The following is a 20,949-nucleotide window of genomic DNA, read 5'->3' as shown; positions in this document are numbered from 1 at the left end:
ATGACAGACTGCAGAGACAGAGTGAGGTGATTGCGGACAAACTCTCCCGCTCTGTCTCTTACGGTCCATGTCCACTCTGCAGATGCATTAAAGGGGAACTTGGCAACTATTTCAACTTAAAAAACCCGATTAGAAATCATTTGGATGGTTAAATGGCCTGTTCCGGTGTTAATGGTGACTTTCCCTGCTCCCCCTAGCGTCCCAAGGCGGAAAACCAACCTTGCAACTTACCATCCCATTAAGTTGGAAATAGGATGTATCGTGAGAAGCAACAACGAGTGAGAAACACAAACTGCTTTATGGCAATTCCACATAAACGCACACGCCCCCCTCAATACCGGTTAGCCACACCGCCTATAAGAACAAGCAACGATGAATGTATTACCCACCTCAGTAGACATTGCTCCACACGAAAAAGTTGCCCGGCAACAATTGCACATCAGCAGCGGCAGAAAGGGGGAGGAGGGTGCTGCAAGTGAGTTTTTTTACGACAGTGTTTTGAAATATACGTCCCAGAGCTGTAGGGGGCGCTCGTTGAGAAAACATGCGACGACAAAAGTGAAAACCAGCGAAGAAATGGCTAGAGTTGCCAAGTTCCCCTTTAACACACACACTGATGCAATAGTGGTTGGAAATTCTGCTGGTTCAAGAAGACTACGGGTTTACATTTATATTTCAAATTCATTTCTGTCAGTCTGGTATGGCAGATGGTTTTATACAGATCTGTAGCATATTTGCAACACTTGGTTGTTGCAAATCTAAATAAAACACTGCCGTAGGTGTTAAATTTGGAGCTGTGGGTAGAGTAAGCCATCGGACGACTGATTGCAACTTTAGCTGATAGCAACCTAGCTGTTCAAAGTCCAGAGCAACTCTGCTGTGAAGAGTAGAATACACTGTAGCAACCACTCAGAGCCACGAAAGATAGTTGATTGTTAAGTCTCATTCCCAGGTTGCCACCAACACAAAGAGTTTTTCTATCTTTCTCGGCTCTGATTGGTTGTTTTCGTTCAGTCCCGGTAGATTCTTGCAAATGCCATTAGGAGCAAGAGGAGGATTTATTTTATTTTATAAAAGTTACCTACTGCAGTTTTAGTGTTGAACATTGTCAAACGTATTCCAATGAGGAATGGAAGTTAGGAAACTATTTTTACTATTATTTTGTCATTACAGGAGGCACATTTTTAACCCACTGTGGTGTGGACATGGTCTGAGTTTCTTATTCACTTCCATGTCATTGTTACACATGGAGCATATCACACCAGTCTCTGTCAGCTGGACACACACACACACACACACACACACACACACACACACACACACACAGGCGTACACACACATACAATGCATTCACTGCTCACTTTTCTCTACATTATGTGGTTCTTTCAAACCGCTGCATTGAACAGAAAGAAAGGACCACAGTATGTCTGGGGGTTCAGATGTGTGAGTATTGTACTGTGCATATATCTGCATTGTGTGTGTGAGTGTATTGTATGCGTACTGTAGCGTATCAACGCAGTGGAAGCTAGCACGGGCCTGCAGGCTACAGTGGATGTGGTGTTAATGTATGCCACAATACTTTCAGTGAATGTAGACACTGACAGTTTGTTGGCCTTAAAGGGAAACAGCAGAAAGACATTCTCAAGTGTTAATGTGGAGCAGAGACCCTGCTGCATTACGCCTTAATCTGATGCTGACAATTCTATACAATGATATATTATTATTATTATTATTATTATTATTATAATTATTATTATTATTATTATTATATTAATTATTCTTGCTTTTAGTTTACTTTTTCCGGGAGAAGCTGACTACAGTGACAGCAATGGCGGTGAACTCCCATGATCCCATGCTACTTTCCAAAATTAAATCATCTTTACTTATTGTTTTGATGTAAGAACCCCCCTAGTGGCAGAAATTCTATATTGTATGTTTAATATCAGGGCAAAATTCATGACACAGAGGAAATCATAAGTAGACAGTTACTTTTTCCTTTCAAATGGAAACGTTTTGGAATAACAAAATATGTGTGGGTTTTGTTGAATGTGTGTCATGAGACATCCAACTGTGGGTCACCTTTTAATTTATTTAGTGCAGTCAGTTAAAACAGAATCCCCCATGAACCCGTAGGGTCACATGTGTGTGAGAGTTCTCTAGGCCCTAGTTTGTCCTTGCCCCCGTCGCCAAGGTCTTGCTCATGGTGGTACTGTTGGGATTCTGTAAATCTTATAAGCAGTTCGGTCTAGACCTGCTCTATTTGAAAAGTGTCCTGAGATAACTTCTGTTATGAATTGGCGCTATACAAATAAAATTGAATTGAATTGAATTAAACTGCCCATTTGTGTTTTCTGAACACAAGACTTCCTGAACTTTGTTTGCCCGCATTTGAGCATCGTGTTACATAATAAACTAACGTACAATGGTCTATGCCATCTTACAGCAGAAAACACAATAATGTTAAAAAAAGCTTCAGGTGCTTAAAAACTTTTTTTGGGTGAAAACTGGGCAAAACCAAACCAAACTCAATTAGCCTTAAGGATGTTATACATACTGTCAATGTCATCATCCCCCTCCATCTTCATCTCCTTCTCTCTGTTGACCCTTAACAGCCTTCAGGTCACAATCATCAAGTTTCTCCTACTTCACTCCAGAGTTGTCGCTTGTGTGTGTGTGTATAGGTGTGTGTTTGTGTGAGAAATCCCACCTTTCCACTGCAGCTCTAAAGTGTCAGAGCCAATCATATCAGGTGACAGGCTGGTAACAGTGTTATTGATCCAGTGATGGGTTAACCGTGATCAATAGAGCTGTGACAGCTAGTCAGAGCAGCGGGAAAGCCCCGCAGGGTTGCAGCAGCGAGCAGGGAGGCAGTCCTTTGTTAACAGGTTTAGGTGGTTCAGCTTCAGAATGAAGAAAGCCTTTTGTTGCAGACACTCCTCACCTGCCTGCCAGACACACTCCATCAGCTGTAGGAAGACACTCAGCGCAGTGACAGATGGGATATATGGTGGGAACAGCCCTTTGGGCATCCAGCTTTAGTTACACTAGAGGTTGGAACGGAGCTGGAAGATAAGGCAGAATCTCACAACTGTGTCTAATGTACAGCAAATTTTAAGGCCACTTACTAGTAAAAGGACTAGCTGCAGCTGAGATTCAGGCGTAATTAAATAATCATAATTTATTCATATTCCCATGTAATATAAACTATTTTTTGAAGTAATATGGAAAAGACATCCTGTTAGCTCTAATACTGCTCATAAATAAATGACCATGCCAGCTATTAAAACACAGATGGTGCATTTGTTTTGTCAACAACAGCAGTGAAACAATCTAAAATGTAATTAGATAACACTGAGGACACAAACAGCAAACAAAGATAAAAGGAATGTAAGCCAGTGGTTCTCAAACTGTGGAGCTAAATCCTACTAGGGACCCTTAGAGGCTGAGGTATTCATAACATCTCATAGTGCTGGCTTGAACCTCTTCTACTTAGTAGAACTACTGTAGACTGCTATTCTTAAAACCTCACCAATGAAGTTTTGATGCTGGAGGAAAAAACTCGGGGGAGAGCCTATTTGTGCCAGAATATAGGTAGGAATCATCTTGACCATGAAAAAAAATGAAGCCTGTAATCTAAACAATATTTGTTATGTATTTGTTGTTTGTAGGCTACATGGTCTGCAGACTTACCCCCACAGAGAATTGATTACCACAAAGTTGAACAGATTTGCACTCAACTAAAGGTGATAAAAGTGGATGGACTGAGTTAATGATTAACCATGCAGGCTTTTTAATGGGGCTCATTTCCTCTGCACAACGCCAGCATCTGCTTCCTCTCTATAGCCTGAAGCAGTCCATACAGGCCATAGTCAGACACACACACACAAGCAAATTTCTGTATCTCACATATAAAAAGGAAAAAAAATCTTCCTAAACCCCTGAATTTTTATGGGCCTTTTCATACTTTGTAATTCCACACTTGTCCATCAGTTGCCCTCACAGTGATCGTTCCTTGCTCCTCATTTGACCCAAAAATCGTTCTGGTCTGCCATCATGAAGACTGTTACGATGCTCATAGTTGCTGCATCTTTTGTTATCTGCAAAAAAGGCGTACAAACTCAATGCACGCATAGAGTTTCCCTCCTTCTCCGGTCACCTAATCTTGCTCTCCCCTATGTACCTGTCACTCATTACCTAATTACCACAGTATATATACCTGCCCAACAGATCCGCATTGTTGCTTCCTTGTGGCAGTTTTCCAGCGATTTCTGTCTGTCAGTATCCGGGCCCCATATCTGTTTTGCCAACCTGCTTGTTTCCTGCTACCTATGTTTTGTCCTGGTGCTGCCAGTCTATAACCTGCCCTCCTGTCCCTTCCATGACAGATGTTTGCATGTTTTTAATTAAACCTGCTCTACTTGCATGTGTCTGCATTTGGGTCTCTTTCCCTTGTTGCCCAATACCCGAACAGTGACACAGCAGTATTATTCCTGGTATCTATAGTTTTACTAGATTATTTAACCACTTTAGAATAAAGCAAAGATGAATAGAATAGAACAAAACAGGAGCTGCACTAAAGAGCAAATTAATTCAGAGGGCTCTTGTTTAGCATGCATGTCAAGTTATGTGGAAACTTATCAGAGGAGAATTTCTCCTAGTTTTTGTCCTTATCACAGCTGAAAAGGCCATGTGTCACTTGATGCATATGCATGTCCTAATGTTGTAACACTGCATGGGACGCACACATAAATAGAGTCAATACTGCACATTTGGGGCGGCTGTGGCTCAGAGGTAGAGCGGGTCGTCCACTAATCGGAAGGTTGGCAGTTCGATCCCCGGCTCCTCTCACTGCATGTCAAAGTGTCCTTGAGCAAGAAACTAACCCCAAGTTGCTCCTGATGCTGTGCATCGGTGTGTGTGAATGAGTAGTTTCCATTCTGGTGAGCAGTTGGCACCCTGCATAGCAGCCACTGCCATCAGTGTGTTAATGTGTGTGAATGGACAGTGGCATGTAGTGTACAGCATTGAGTGGTCGAAAGACTAGAAAGGCGCTATATAAGTACAGACCATTTACCACAATACAAAACTGACAGAATCATCCTGGATTTAGGTTAGCGGCATTTATCATAGTGACACAATACATGAACTTATTAACCACTATTCTCCCACTGTGCATCCGTTCAGCCTCTGGATACAGCACAATGAACAGAGGGGGTAGAACGAGAGAAAGCAGAAGATGGAATATATGACAAGCTCTCTACCTTTGATGCAGCACCACTTCAAACAACCACATTAAAAGGAAACCCTGTTCACAGTGTCTGCATATGAAAGATGCAGATCTAAAGACCAAATCAATGAGCAGACAGTGAGAGGAACATCACATTTAGGCAAAAAAGCAGTATGTCAGAAAGTGGACGCAAGCAATAAATTAAGAGATGGAAGGAAATGTGAGCATGACAAACTGAGGGACGACAAACAAAGCAGGCCTAAACTTTAATTATCCTGATAACATCTGTCTGAATAGCAGCTTCTACCCAGTAACACAGTTTGTCTCAGAGGATGAAATCTGCTGACTGTATTTTAAACTTAACCATGGAGCAGCTACATTTAGAATGTAGCCTGTGGCAAAGCTGTTAGAAAATCGTCAGTGTGCATCGACTGAGCAGAGCTTTGACCTTTGTCTGCCATCAGGCTTTCCTCACCACTCCTGTCTCCGTCTCCTCCAGCGTTAGACTGATGTATGGAGCCAACACTGTTTTTTTTTAAAAGTATTGTATTCATATAATCCCAGAAATCTTGTGGTATGTCAGTGGTCGTGTTTTAATATCAGTTTTAAGAAGCATTAATTCAATAATATCAGCACTGGAATCATATCGGTCAGACACACTCTCCTCCCTGTTCCTCGTTTTCTATTCATCCAGTGAGTGGTCTCAGTGGATACTGAGGCCTGGAGCAGTACCAGACTCCAGGACGCTTCCCTCCCTGCCTCCCTCCCTCCCTCTGTTCTCTCCATCCTCTATTTATCCTCTCCTCCTGGCAGCCTGCCAGACAGCGCTGTGCCATCAGCCTTCACTCCTGACACTCCATCTTTGTTTTTCTATTTTCATCCTTCCATCTTGGTATATGCCTCTGTCTCCTTTTTCCTCTCTTACTCTTGTCTTTCCCTTCCATCTTCTTTCTCTGTCTGTCTGTCTGTCTGTCTGTCTGTCTGTCTGTCTGTCTGTCTGTCTGTCTGTTGCTCCTTTCATCCCTCCCTGCCCTCTGAGGAAACAGCAGCTTCTGTGAGGCATTTAAAAATAGAAGCTGCTGAAAAGCGAAAAGTGATGGACACTTGAAGACACAGCTCAGGTAACCTGAGAGGAACCGCAGACGGATGGGGGATAGGAAAGAAAAGGTTTTATGCTGAAGGACAGCTGTAGGGTGGGATGAAGTAGTGCATGCAGCAGGGACAAGCCATTCCCACAAAGAGATAAACTTGTCTGAGTGTCAAGAATATTTTTGGATTAAGTTTTGAAATGTCAGAAAAGATCAAGCTTAAATTGTGAATTTCTATCACCTGCATCAACTTTCTGCACAAAGGAGAGCCTCATATGGAGAAAAGCAATGAGCAGATTTAAAAAAGGTCTTTCCAGATTGATTTGTAGGGTCTTAGGAAAGAAATCAATTACCAAGAACCATTAACTTTCACTGTACCTTACATTACAGGTGCTAGCTAGAGTGTAACAACCAGTTACAGTTGTGTTTTGATGTGAGAGACCCCCTAGTGGCAGAAATTACACATTGTATGTTTATGAATAATATTGTAAGATGAGATTTATTTTGTGAATTACTTTACTATGTTTATTGAATTTGCATAAATTGATTAAGGGTAATTACATATATAAGCATATTTGTATTCTGTTCTGCAATGTAGATGAGGAACTACATAAGGTGCATGTTACCTGGAATGTTACCAATGGTTAAGATTGGCAGAGTGATATGATGAAAAGGAGTGTTCAGTTGTCCTACTGTTGAAACGGACATTAAAGTCGATCGAGTAACAAAGATGAAGTTGTCCCCGTGCTCTTGCTTCACCCATGACCCAAAGGTGGTTAATATAGTAACTATCACGCTTTAGTTAACGCTAAGAGTAACCAGCGTTTTTGCTGCGTTATTACTGTCAGGTATGCATTAGAGGACTGCATTGGGAAATCTTGCAGGAACAGGCAATTCAAACTTTGCTGCGGGCTGTCTGAAACACACACACACACATTGCAGGAAAACATACATACATACACATAAAACTTTATAGTTCCAAGGCTAAAACACACAGGTAGAAATACGCATAATACAAGATTTATAAAGTAGAACGTATATCTGGTTCTGTTTTATGAATTTCAATCATTGTGGAGCTGGGCACACATACAGTAAGCGATAAATTGATGTCAAAACTCCCTTATTCATGTTGTGTGTTGATGATTGTGCCAGTGTAATGAGAAGAATGGCAAAGAAGAAGCACAATTTCACTGTGTGACCCACAACAGCTGTCATTCCGCCATCATCACATGATATCTCAATAATCATACTATTGTCAGAAAAACTACAGCATTTATTAGAAATGAAAGGAAAACCATCCAGACACATACAGTTGTCCAACTGAATGACTCCACAGCAGTTCTCTCTGTGCCCCTCAGGCAGAGGCAGACTGGATTCTGACCTGAAGTTCAGACTCCATCAGATGCCAGGCGAAGAATTAAAACTCTGCCGTCAACCCAGGAGGGCAATTCTTCTCAATCCCATGCCAGGTGAGCAACACACACATATATACCTAGGCAGACACATCATGCCAGGTGATCTTAGTGATGCCAGCGGGCTTCCCTAATGCAGAATTAATTTTTCCATCACTGGGCACCGCCCCATCTTACCCACAATCCACCTGGCCTGGCTGTGTCCCATCTGTACTGGCTGCTCCATTTAACTGAATGGGAGCCAGGAGAGGGGATCACTGGGAAAGCTGCCATATGGCCTGCTGCTGCTGCTCTGTACTATGTGGTGTGTAGCCTATGTTCTGGACTTTGATTAATAAATAAAGGTCTTTCCAGGCTGATATTTGTTTTTGTGTCAGTGTAACATATTTCTAACTCATTTATATTGATGTATTTAGTGTGTTCTTGCCAGAGCAGAAAGGCTCATGATCACTGTTATTTTGTAGAGATCTGAACTGTTGCAGAATGTGGAACAACTGCTATGGTTGTTCTTCATGTACTTCACTAGGACCCCACAGAAAACACACTCTTCAGTCATGAGGAATGGACAAATTTTCCCTGGCTGTTTCTAAAGCATTCTGTGATGAACTTAAACAGCTCCATGTAGCAGTGTAACTCCAGTGTAAATGTTCCATCTGTGTGTGTGCATGCATGACTACATGTTTAAGAGAAAGCCACTGTTTCAGTTCAATACAGTTGAACGGGCAAAGCACAAACCAGTCTGACTGTAGGACACACATGGATGCACTGACTGTCAGTGTCTATGTTAGTGTATGGAGGAAACATGTATTGTGTGTTACAACACTGGCCTCTGCTGACCAAAAACCTGAACTGCAGCATTGTTTAATCAAACAACTTCCAGCAGGAGGTTTGGACTTCTCTCTCCAGCTCTCCTTTTCCTTGTTTGCACTTCCATCACATCCTTGCATCAAGACTACAAAGACACACAAAACCGAATTCCCTGAGAGATTGAGGAGGCAGTGGGATGCAGCCAGGAGGAAGGTATGAAGGCCATTCGAAACAGGAATAAACACCTCTGCCTTTAGGCATATTTGGACTACACAACATATCTTGAAGCATGAAGCATAGCGAGGCTTTAATAGCCTGGAATTATCATGCATCTTGGGTGTGGACAGCTCTAAGTATGTCAGTTTGAGTTCATTTCATTTCATTTCCTTTGGTAATGGTAAATGGACAGTAAATACTTGTATAGCGCCTTTCTAGTCTTCTGACCACTCAAAGCGCTTTTACACTACGTGCCACATTCACCCTTTCACACACATTCACTCAGTGATGGCAAAGTCCATCGAACAGAAACTAACATACATACACACTCACACACCGATGCACGGCATGGGGAGCAATTTGGGGTTCAGTATCTTGCTCAAGGATACTTTGACATGTGGCAACAGGAGCCGGGGATCGAACCCACAACCTTCCGATTAAGGAACGACCTCTGCCTCTGAGCCACAGCAGCTTTGGGCTGGGACTGCAAATATTTGACTATCCATCAATAGCTTTTGTTATGAATCGGCACTATACAAATAAAAAATTAACTGAAATGAATTGTGTCCTGCTTACACCATGAAGCATATCTCCTGTCACAGTGGAAGGCAGTAGAAGAGGTTGTACCACCGTCTAGTAGCCAACATGGTGAGACAACGGACAAATTATTTTTTACACAAAGAAAGAAATAACTTCATCTGTAACGTTTGGCAAATTTACAAGAAGGCCGAAATAATTAACAAAGTTTATAGTGTCTCCTCATTCAACAACTCTCAAATTTTTTTAAGAGATTCCAGGGATTTTGTGGTTACAGTTTAAACACAATTTCACAAACATTTGCTGCTTATCTTGGCAGGGAAGAGAGCCCAGAAACACAATTTGCATGACAGTGAACCCAATAGACAGCATGTTCTTGTGTACTTACAGGATGTCAGTTGAGTTCGCAGTTCTTCAGTGTGGCCAAGATATGTATCCAAGACCACCTCAGCAAGTGATTTCAGTGGTCGGATCGCATTGCTTCTTTGTGGTTGTGTCTACTTGTGGCGCTATCACTGAAGACACATGTTACTACCACCCAAAAGGTGTCCCAACTCTAAGTGTCTGGCCTCAGGTAATAACAAAAGCCTGACATATTTGCCAGTGGGTGTACACAGCATTCACATGCCTTTCTGCTTCCTCTCATGTCATTCATTAGAGGAATTCAGTCAAACTGCTGATATCTGACACCCTAGGGTCAGATTTCTCAGTAAAGGAACACATATCGTCCTACATCTGGTTATGGGTTCATTGCATTTTTAAACATGCCATGTTCATCTTTCATCATAACCCACAGGATCAGTTTCAGAACAGAACCCACCGACCATGAAAACACTGCTGACAGATGGCACAAGACCACTGGAGCCCACCAAACAAAGATTGGCTCCAGGTCACGGTAAAATGGAAGATGTTCTGACTGCCCTGACATCTTTAATTCATAGTGGAAAAACATATTCCATTCAGAAGCAGGGCATGCTCTGGTAGATCTAGATCTTGCTCCCAGGGTGCTGTGGCCCATATTCAGTATGGAAACCAACAGCAGACAGGACAGAAAGGAATTCATCTGACTGTTTTAACATACTATTTTTACAGTATATCAGCATTATCTAACAGTGTGTCATTTAGACATAAGATGGTAATCTCCCCTGACAATCTTTCTTACGATACATCCTTCTTGTCTGAGAATCTTCACAGCAATTTTTCGTCTGTGGTTTCTAAAGGCTAAAACACACTGGCTGCATGTTATCTGGCATGCATCAAGCACTGCCCTTAGCACTGACAGGAAGCGCCATGGCGCGTCAGTCTCCCGGAGCTCGTCTGCAGGCTTGTGCTAACAGCACATCTGCATCGATGACAAATACTCTTTGCTATCACGCCATCGCCTAAAGCTGGAACAAATGTACAAGAGTAGGTGGCATAGTCCTCATTTAGCAGGATGTAACCTGAACCTTTTCAACTTTCAAGGCCAACTGTTTCATATTATAATTGATCGTACTTTTATAATGTTGAGCTAAGACATTAGCTTAAAATCATGCATGGACACCACTGTTCAACCTAGAGCAGATCTCCAAATTGACTCAATTCAATTCAATTCAATTCAATTTTATTTGTATAGCGCCAATTCATAACAGAAGTTATCTCAGGACACGCAAGGCAATATACTTTTCGCCATTATAACTGATAATTTCAGGTGCTGCAGGCGTCGGCACAGGTCTAGCAGCTGCCAGTTTGGGGTTTATACATAGAATATAATAGGGCCAACACAAATCTTTCAGTGCTCGTGTGTTTCAGCCTTAAAGACATCTAGTGGTGAAATACACAAAAGAAAATGTATGCATCACGTCCATATCTCCTTTTTATAAAGGAGGAATCAACTTGTTAGCTGTGTAAAAAGAGAATAAAACTATTCATGTGGAGGCTGACAGTTTCCAGACCTTTGTCAGTGATGCTCTGCAGTTACACATTTTTCTTGTACCTGAATATTTTTGCCTGGATGTGAGCACACTTGGTCCATCTTCTGCTGTGGATAAAACAAGACATTTGAGGACGTCACCTTGGGCTTTGGGAAACAGTGATCACGAAGATCATCATCAAGAATGGTCAAAATCTGTGCAAAACCAAAACTGTTCTGTACTCACAGTATGGCAGATAAGTTGATCAATATCATGTTGAATTAAGCTTGCATACACAGATTACATTACTTGCTGTCGTCATATGTATTTATCAATACATAGTTGGACAGCTGCAGCAGCAAAGTTGCAGCACAGAGTAGCAGGAGTCAGATATTGATTGTAAGGAGAATTGACCAACAAGAGATAAGGGAGTGCGATATTTGGGTTCATCGTACAGTTTTGAATATAATATTAATTATCTATAAAACATGTCACAGCATAAGGTTAATAAATGATATAAAAAGGGTCACTTGAGGAAAAAGGTTGGGAACCACTGGTCTAAACGCTGCTGCCTGGATAAAAATGACCACCTCTCCCAGTTTCAACAACTCAGGCAACAAAAACCAATCACAGTTGGTACAAATTGAATTATCAGTGATATTTAAATGAATGCAACACAAGTGAATGTGTGCTGCAGCTCATTTCAGTGATCAGTATCAGTTCAGCAGAAAGACTTCCCAAACCACTCAACAGACTCAAGAAACAGATCAATTTCATTAGAACTGTTCCCACACAATGTTGATAATCATGATGATGGTATGTTGGTGTGTGTGTGTGTGTGTGTGTGTGTGTGTGTGTGTGTGTGTGTGTGTGTGTGTTTGTGTGTGTCTGTGCGCGTAAATTGGGTGGCCTATATGTGCATGCTGAACAGCTTTGTGACTTGCCCTGTTACGTGAATAATGCTGACCTGCCAACTTTACCTTTACAGTCCTCTGCAGCAGCACTGCCAAACTGCTGCTCACATCAGCCCACAAGAGCACACTGACTACATATCTTCTGAGTTTGTGGTTAAGGCTAATAAAAATCAATACATGAATCGATCAATCAAAATAATCATTAGTTGTAGCCTTAGTGTAGAGTAGTGTTTAAACTACAGTGTGTTGAATTGCAAATGGTTATATGCAGTCAGATTTATGTATTATTGACTTTTTAAATCAAGTTTTATTACATTGGTTTTAACTAAAAACATTTATAATGAAAACCAACAGTAGGATGGTCAGTAGTAATGGTGCATATACATGTAGACTATTGTCTAAAAACATTAAACATACAATGTTTTGACCTATGATGACATGGTGGTATAATTGGCATGGTCCTGTTGCCAAAAACCTCAACGTGACAATGAGTCTCTCCCCTGGAGAGATGCAGTCCCTGTTATTAGTCTAATTAACTAATCTTATAAATGATGTAACCTTTTCCAACAACCTGGTGCAAAGTTTACAAAAGTGATCCGTCTTCATTTTCAAGCTAACAACAAAGATGAAAAGCTCCCTTGTCTTCTTAATAACCACTGCTTGCTCCAGATTCTCTCCCGATATTTCTTAAAGGTGTCTTGCCACAATAGTACAAGGAGCATCAATAAAATTACAGTAGATATCTTCTTCACTCTCCATTTTGAGGACATTCTGAAAACAGTTTAACCTGGTAAGTTTGGTGAACTGTTTTATTAATTTACATTAGAATGTTCTCACGGCCCACCAATCAAACATTACTGTCAGGTCTAAAACAAATCTGTCCTAGGTTAGTATTTAGTCTCACAACTTAAACACAGCTTTAAAGGTCCAGTATGTTTAGGAGGCTCTATTGTCAGATGCCACTAAGTCCTACACACTTAGTGTTGAGATTTGCTGATTACAATGTCTGTTGGCCACTGAGACCAAGCTATAATTTCTCAATAGCTTGGTCGCTTGTGGCTCAAGAGGTAGAGCAGGGCGTCCACTTATCAGAAGATGGCAGTTTGATCCCCAGCTCCCCCTGCAGCATGTTTTAGTGTCCTTGAGCAAGATACTGAACCCCAAATTGCTCCTGAAGCTGTGCTGTAAGTGTGTGTAAATGGGTTAGTTTGTTACTGATGAGCAGGCCTGGATAGCAGCCTCTGCCATCACCGGATGAATTGTGCATGGGTGAATGTGGCATGTAGTATAAAAGCACTTTGAGTTTGAGCCAAACCTTTCATTATTACATTGAAATGGTTGTGGATATGGTTTTTCTTCATGTCAGCTAATCTCTACAGTCTGTGCAGTGCAGAAAGGTTAGAGAACCCTAACCCCACCCACATTTTCACTTGGGTGTTCATTTCGGACCATATTCTTACAATTACAGATTTTTTTTGTAAATACTAGAAAATGGAAATTACCTAAAATACCCATTCCTTATTTATTTATTTATTTATTTATTTATTTATTAAAACCAACACAAAGTCAGATACTTGGATACACAAATGAACACACAAATTAGTTGCTTTGAAAGAATATTGTTGTTTTTTAACTGCCAGTCTAATCTCATCAGTCGAGAAGTGATCAATAAATCGATATGTCACTTGAAAAAGAATGCAAATATTAATTTCTGAAATATTTGCAATAAAGATGTCTACAGTTAAATTAAAATAAACTCAAAACTATTACTGTGAAAGCAAGCATGTATGATTCAACATTCTTGATAGAACATGTTTGGAAGATAAAATTTGAGTCTATGGACTGGTGGTGAGTGATAGCAATAATACAGCTGTTTCTGGTTTATTTTATACAAGGAATCAGTTATAAACATGAATATATAGTCCTTTAAAGCTGCAGTAGGTAATTTCCTAACTGTAGTACATACACAAATCAGGTTCCTCTGGCTCCTCTTTGTGCTGTTCCTAATGGGATTTGCAAGAATCCACCACGGCCTGAATGAAAACACCAAACCAATGAAAGATAGTGTATTGTTGAATCCCATTGCCAGAGTCAAATACTGACACTCTGGGAATGAGACTCAGCAATCAACTATCTTCAAGCCCCTAGCCCGAAGCTTCTTTATACGTTTCTCGGCTCTGATTGGTTGTTCTCTTTCGGCCCCTGTGGAGTCTTGCTAATGCCATTAGGAGATTTTTTTCATTTTTATAAAAATGACCTACTGCAGCTTTAAACTTGGAACCTCACCTTCTCTCAAATGAGTTGCACAACATCTTGCATGTGCAGGCGAAGAGCATGGCAGCTGCCAGAGAACATTGAAACATCCTGTTGGTCCAAACAAAGACGGTTTTGGTGAGTTTGGTTTGGGTCCAGTTTGAAGTGTTTTTCGATTATCTGCAAAGTAAACTGTTACTGATAAAATGAAATATCCCTAACTTGCTGCTCAATTCATTTCACTGTATACATTCATTTGATTGTTATGTATCATAATGTTGTTGATGTATTTATATAATAGATTGTCCATTCTGGATATTTTCATTTTTAGATAAAGCTGATTTATATGATCTTTATTTATATGATGATGGTTCAACATTTTTCATGGTGGTGAGTGATAGCAATAATACAGCTGTTTCTGGTTAAACAAAGGGTCTGTCGAGGTGTATTTTATACATGTAAGCAGTTTTAACTAATAATATAATAGAGTCCTTTAAACTTTGTACCTCTCCTTCTCTCAAATAAGTTGCACAACATCTTGTTTGTGCAGGCCCAGGGAACAGGAAACAACTGTTGGCCCAAAGAACATTGAGACATCTGGTTATGATCATAAGCAGAGACTTCCAAAGAATGTTTTGCTGAGTTTTGTTATGGTCGAGTTTGAAGTGTGTTTTGTGAGGTAAAATTACTGCTTTTGTCTTATGGTGTCTGACCGGCCGTATCGTCCATTGTTTTGGTCTGCTATGCTGGTGCTCTAGTGTGACATCCAGTGGCAAGTGAATTTCAGATATATAACACTTCACACATTTGCACTTCAAATGTCCATTGCTGGCAAAACTTGTGTAGAAAGAGTATAACCTTTTCTCCTTTTGCTGCTCTATAGATTTGATCTTTGTTATTCAGCTGAGACAAAAACATACAGACACTCATGTACACTTTCTTCTCTCCATGGCTGGGTACATGCATTAGGCTCTCATTACACAAGTCAATAAGCAAACCTTTCTATACAGTTTCACAGTCACAGCAAAACCCCCTATATACACTGTAAAACCTGACAACACATATTAAGTAGTAGTAGTAAGTTAACATAACTTAATCTCCCAAAAAATTAGAACAACAACTCAGTTGTTTTTAGTACACTTCAATGTGTGCAGTATTTTAAGTACAGAAAATATAATTCCAGTTTGTTTCATTGACTCATTTTCTTTAAGTTGATATAAGTTATATCATTATAAAGGCAGTAGTAGCTTAGGATTTTTAAATTTTGGTTTTATTTCAGTTTATAAATCACCATCAGCCCAAGTATGCATCCAAATTCTTAATGATTGCCCAAAGACAGGGGGTCAAATATTAAAGCTTTAGGACCCTGGGAAAGAGAGACAGCTATCTTCAAGCCCCAACCCAAAGCGTCTTTCTATCCTCTGATTGGTTGTTTTTATTTCTTTTAACAAAAAGTTATTTTTATAAAAGTTACTTTCATTCCCAGGTTGTCAAATAACGACGCTTTCGGAATGAGACTCAACTATCTTCAAGCCACCTATCTAAAGCATTTGCCAACCTGGGAATTTACTATCTTTCTCAGCTCTGATTGGTTGTTGTTGTTTAGGTGCAGCAGATCTTTGCAGATGCCATCAGGAGCGCTAAAAGGAGTCAGAGGAACCTGATTGTTATTACAGATTATCTGTCTCATGTTCTACTGTCGGGATACTTTGGGGGTTTTCGCAATTATTACCAAAACGTATTTTAATAAAAGTTACTTACTGCAGCTTTAAGATCACTATGAGCTCACTATTGATGATAATCCCTTTAACACAGTAACACAGGGCTGCTGTTGACACACCATTACCAATCCCTATTTAGTGATAATGTAACTAAACTGGCGACTGAGTGCAGACAGACTGTGTGGGACTGTTATAAAAATGATGCAGGAATCATGTGATCACATTAGGTATTAAAATGCCAGAAAGTGCAACAAGGTCACCATGTAATGTTCCACTACAGCACACAGACATGTACTAGTCGCTATATTAACACACAGGAATACACCTTATGTGACAAGTGTGTGTTGTTTTGAGGTGTGTGTCGTCCATTCGGTGACATGATATAATCGACTATAAATGCTCTGATTTTTCTTGAAGTTGCTCCCCTCACATTCAGATGTGCTCTGATCCACTTGCAGCGCTCAGAGACAGACCTGACTCACCCTGTGTGCAGCCAGGCTGCAGCCCCCGGGCCTAACCAAACAAGCCCAACTTGACAGCCCTTTAAATGTCCCGTTCGCTCGTCCTCTGCAATGACACTTCTCACACATCATACGCGCACACGGGCCTCTGCAGATGCAGCCGGCAAGGCCAGGCCCGGTCATTTCCGCGGACTTTGGTACCTTTATGAGCGATTTGCGCAGAGCAGCAAAAATCCCACGAAACCGCAGCATCATCCAGAAGATGCGCAGAGAGAGGCGGGGGCCCGTGTGCACCGGGTGCCCGGGAAACACTGCAGAGAGACGGAGCAGCACCGTTCCGAGCCTTCCTGCGCGGGACCGGAGCTGCAGCATTCCGTCCTGCTGCCTCATTTACACCCTCGGTTCTTATCATCAACCCGGTCCGGCCCCGCCAGAACCGGGACACCACCCGATGCGTCAGCGCGATGAGAGCTACAACTAACGCTACAGAGCAGCACAGTGCAAAGTAGAAAGTGTCCGCTTACCTGCGCTGGTCCGCCGCTCCTCTCCCCGCTGCTGCACCCGGTACCGTCAACTCTGCAGCGGCATCAGAAACTATCCACCTCCTCCTCTCTGCGGTCGGCGTTACCGGAGCTCTGACTCCGTGCTGCCTGTCAATGCGGTGCAGGTCTCTCTCTGTCTCTCTCACTTTCTCTCTCTCTGGTGGACTCTGCACTCTTCCCTTCCTTCAGCTGTTATCTCTCTCTCTCTCTCTCTCTCTCTCTCTCTCTCTCTCTCTCTCTCGTCCGCATGCGCGCATCCCAGGTTGTGTCGCCGCGTGCACACGCTCCACACGTAACCAGCGGTTGGTGGGCAGGGGGCGAGAGTGGGGGCTAAAATACTTTAAGTTTTAGCTGATTTTAGTACAATTTGATATGACAATTAAACCAGACACTAAATCACATTCATAAAATTGCATGTAGCCTAATATGTGCCTTTTAGTAGGCAGGAAAGCTTCAGTAGGTTACTTTTATAATTTTATTTCTGAAACTTTCACTATATCCTGACAGTAGAACATGAGACAGATAATCTGTGAAACAATCAGGTTCCTCTGGCTTCTCCTAGTGTTCCTGATGGTATTTGTGAGAGTCTACCGGGCCTGACAAAAACAACCAATCAGAACCAAGAAAGATAGTTGATTAGCCTCATTCCCAAGGCCTCAAATACAGACCAGTGGAGTATACACCCATCAGCCATAACATTATGACCACCATACACAACGAACTGCAGTGCACTGTGTTTTGATACCTAGGCAGTGCTGATCAAATATGAATTTGGTTACTGTGTTGACTTTTTTCAACTAAAATCATTTGAGAAACATATTGTAGTGTACTGTTTATATGGAATATGAGATTGTGTCTGACCAGCAAGCCACCATTGTTTCTGGAGGCTTCAAAATGGTTCTGCACAAACCAATTGGTGATGTCATGATGGGTTCACACTTGATACAGGCGCTTCATTTGTGACCGTGGGAATGAGTCTCAACAACCAACTATCTTTCTTGGCTCTGATTGGTTGTTTTCGTTGAGGCCCTGTGGATTCTTGTAAATGCCATTAGGAGCACTAGGAGGAGCCAGAGGACACACACACAAGTAATTTGTCACCACAGAACAAGCTGGTTCTTTTCTGAAAAATGGTTGCGTATAGAACTGACCTGTACTAACAGGAGCTGAGTAAATGCAACACATTCATGGTAGCTAGAATTAGCCATCTAGCTGAGGCGCAGTGCAGTAGCCTTCTTCCTAGTGTAGTGGATCATTGTGGCATCATGTGAACTAATGAGAACAAGCTCTGCATGATTTCATTCATTTCACACAAATTATTAGAATTGTCTCTTTTTTTATATTTATTTTTAATTCAGTTTGTTCAAGTGCAATCTTACTGTTTTAAAGGGGAAACTGTTTTATGGTTTAATTTTTCAAAAAGTGCTCTAAAACGTCCAAATGCAACACCACAGTCATACTTATCAGATCATTCTCAGTTTGTACACGTTAACAATGAATCTTCCATAAATACTACAGTTAGTCATGGAGTTTCACAAGGTTCTGTACTTGGACCAATACTATTTACTTTATATATGCTTCCTTTAGGCAACATTATTAGGAATCACTCCATTAACTTTCATTGCTATGCAGATGATACACAGTTATATCTATCGATCAAGCCCGATGAAATTAATCAATTGTTGTCGATGCTAAACTCGATAAATTGTTGTACTTTCCCCCAAAAACGTCAGAGACTCACTGTCTAAATATATAGTTACTCTAGATGGCATTACCTTGGCACCACTGTAGGAATCAGGAGTTATCTTTGATCAAGACATGTCATTAAATTCCCACATAAAGCAGACCTCCAGGACTGCCTTCTTTCATTTACGCTGCATCACGAGTACTGACAGGAATTAGGAAAAGATATCACATCTCTCCTGTACTAGCTTCTCTGCATTGGCTCCCTGTAAAATGTAGAATAGAATTTAAAATCCTCCTCCTCACCTATAAAGCTCTTCATGGTCAGGCCCCTTCATATCTTAAAGAGCTCATAGTACCCTATTACCCCACTAGAACACTACGTTCTCTGAATGCTGGGCTACTTGTGGTTCCTATAGTCTCTAAAAGTAGAACAGGAGCCAGAGCCTTCAGTTACCAAGCTCCTCTCCTGTGGAACCAGCTTCCAGTTGTGGTTCGGGAGGCAGACACCCTCACCACATTTAAGAGTAGGCTTAAGACATTCCTCTTTGATAAAGCTTATAGTTAGGGCTGGATCAGGTGAGTCCTGAACCATCCCTTAGTTATGCTGCTATAGGCCTAGACTATCGGGGGATTTCCCATGATGCACTGAGCTCCTCTCTTCCTCTCTCTCTCACTCTTTCTGCACTCATTCATGTCCCATTAATGCATCTTACTAACTTCACTTCTTCCCCGGAGTTCTTGTGCTTTCTCGTCTCGCAGGTTCTCATGGATCCTGGTGGAGCCTCCTGCCATGGTCATGCTTGACTGCCATTGCTAATATTACTGATATTATTGTTATTATTATTATTATTATTATTATTATTATTATTATTATTATTATTAATATTATTATTACTACAGTTACTATTATTACTATTGTCACTGCTCATTGTCCCCCATCGTTGTTGATGTCGTCGTCGTCATCTTCTTCCTCATGTTCATCATAATCACTATTACTCATCACTATTATTAGTGTAGTTGTCGCTTCTGTTGTTGCTGTGCACCTGTCTGTCTGTCTGTCTGTCTCTGTCTCTCTCTCTCTCTCTCTCACCCCAACTGGTCGAGACAGACGACCACCCACCTAGAGCCGGAGGATCTGTCCTAGGTTTCTGCCTTTTAACAGGTAGTTTTTCCTTGCCCCTGTTGCCAAGTGCTTGCTCATGGTGGTACTGTTGGGTCTCTGTAAATAATGTTATAAAGAGTTCGGTCTAGACCTGCTCTATTTGAAAAGTGTCCTGAGATAACTTCTGTTATGAATTCGCACCATACAAATAAAATTGAATTGGATTGAATTGAATAGTGCCAATTCATAACAGAAGTTATCTCAGGACACTTTTCAAATAGAGCAGGTCTAGACCAAACTCTTTAAAACATTAATTTAATTCTTTAATTTGCAAGTAACCCTTACCTTTGATTTGTCTTACTGGGCTCATCTGGTAAAATAGAAGAGAAGAGTGAGCCTTTTAAACCCAGCCCACAGGAAGAGGAAGCAACCAAAAGCGAGATGGAAGAAGGGGGGAGTGGACTTCCTCAAAAATCCTTTTGTTTGGCTTTGTTATAATCTTCTGGAGGCTAATTCTTCCTTTGTACATAATTTCTTTTGATAGGTTGTTTAAGTTTTAATATCTTTATGTTTGTTAGATGTTCAGTGTTCTTGTAGTTAGTTTCCCCTCGGCCTGTCTAGGGCTAATCCGTGTGTGTATATAACCCCCTTGTATGTTAATTGGCAGTCAGATCTGTTGAGGCTGTGTTAGGCTCAAGTTTTAGTTTCTTAGTTGCTCAGCTGACCTCATTTGAGTTTGGGCCCTATTTTTTGTACCTTCCTTTTCTAGTTTCTTATGTTAGATTAGCATCTACTTTAGTCATTTTCATTATCATTTTTTAAAACTGTATTAAAGCAAAGCCTTTTACACCTTTTCCCTTTTCTGCCTAGTGCCTGACACACAGGATGTAACAAGCCTAATTTTAACAGCAGACCGGGAACCCCCCACAAGAGCTGCAGTTTTGGAGATGCTCTGACCCAGTCGTCTAGCCATCACAATGTGGCCCTTGTCAAAGTCGCTCAAATCCTCACGCTGCACATTTTTCCTGCTTCTAACATCAACTTTGAGGACAAAACGTTCACTTGCTGCCAAATATATCCCACCCACTGAC

General features: G+C 41.2%; 1 protein-coding gene across 2 annotated transcripts in view; it reads right to left on the bottom strand.

Annotated features, from left to right (window-relative positions):
- The window catches only part of nfasca (neurofascin homolog (chicken) a), a 144,165-nt gene extending 126,884 nt beyond the window's left edge, over positions 1–17,281 (bottom strand). For both annotated transcript variants that reach the window (XM_051414907.1, XM_051414908.1), the window contains exon 1: positions 17,053–17,281. The gene's annotated coding sequence lies outside the window, so the exon portion shown is untranslated. The remainder of the gene's footprint in view (positions 1–17,052) is intronic.
- Between the last annotated feature and the right edge of the window lie 3,668 nt (positions 17,282–20,949).

This window comes from Dicentrarchus labrax, unplaced genomic scaffold, assembly GCF_905237075.1.
Source record: "Dicentrarchus labrax unplaced genomic scaffold, dlabrax2021, whole genome shotgun sequence".
Lineage (NCBI taxonomy): Eukaryota > Metazoa > Chordata > Actinopteri > Moronidae > Dicentrarchus > Dicentrarchus labrax.
This window is presented reverse-complemented; position numbering and strand designations above follow the sequence as displayed.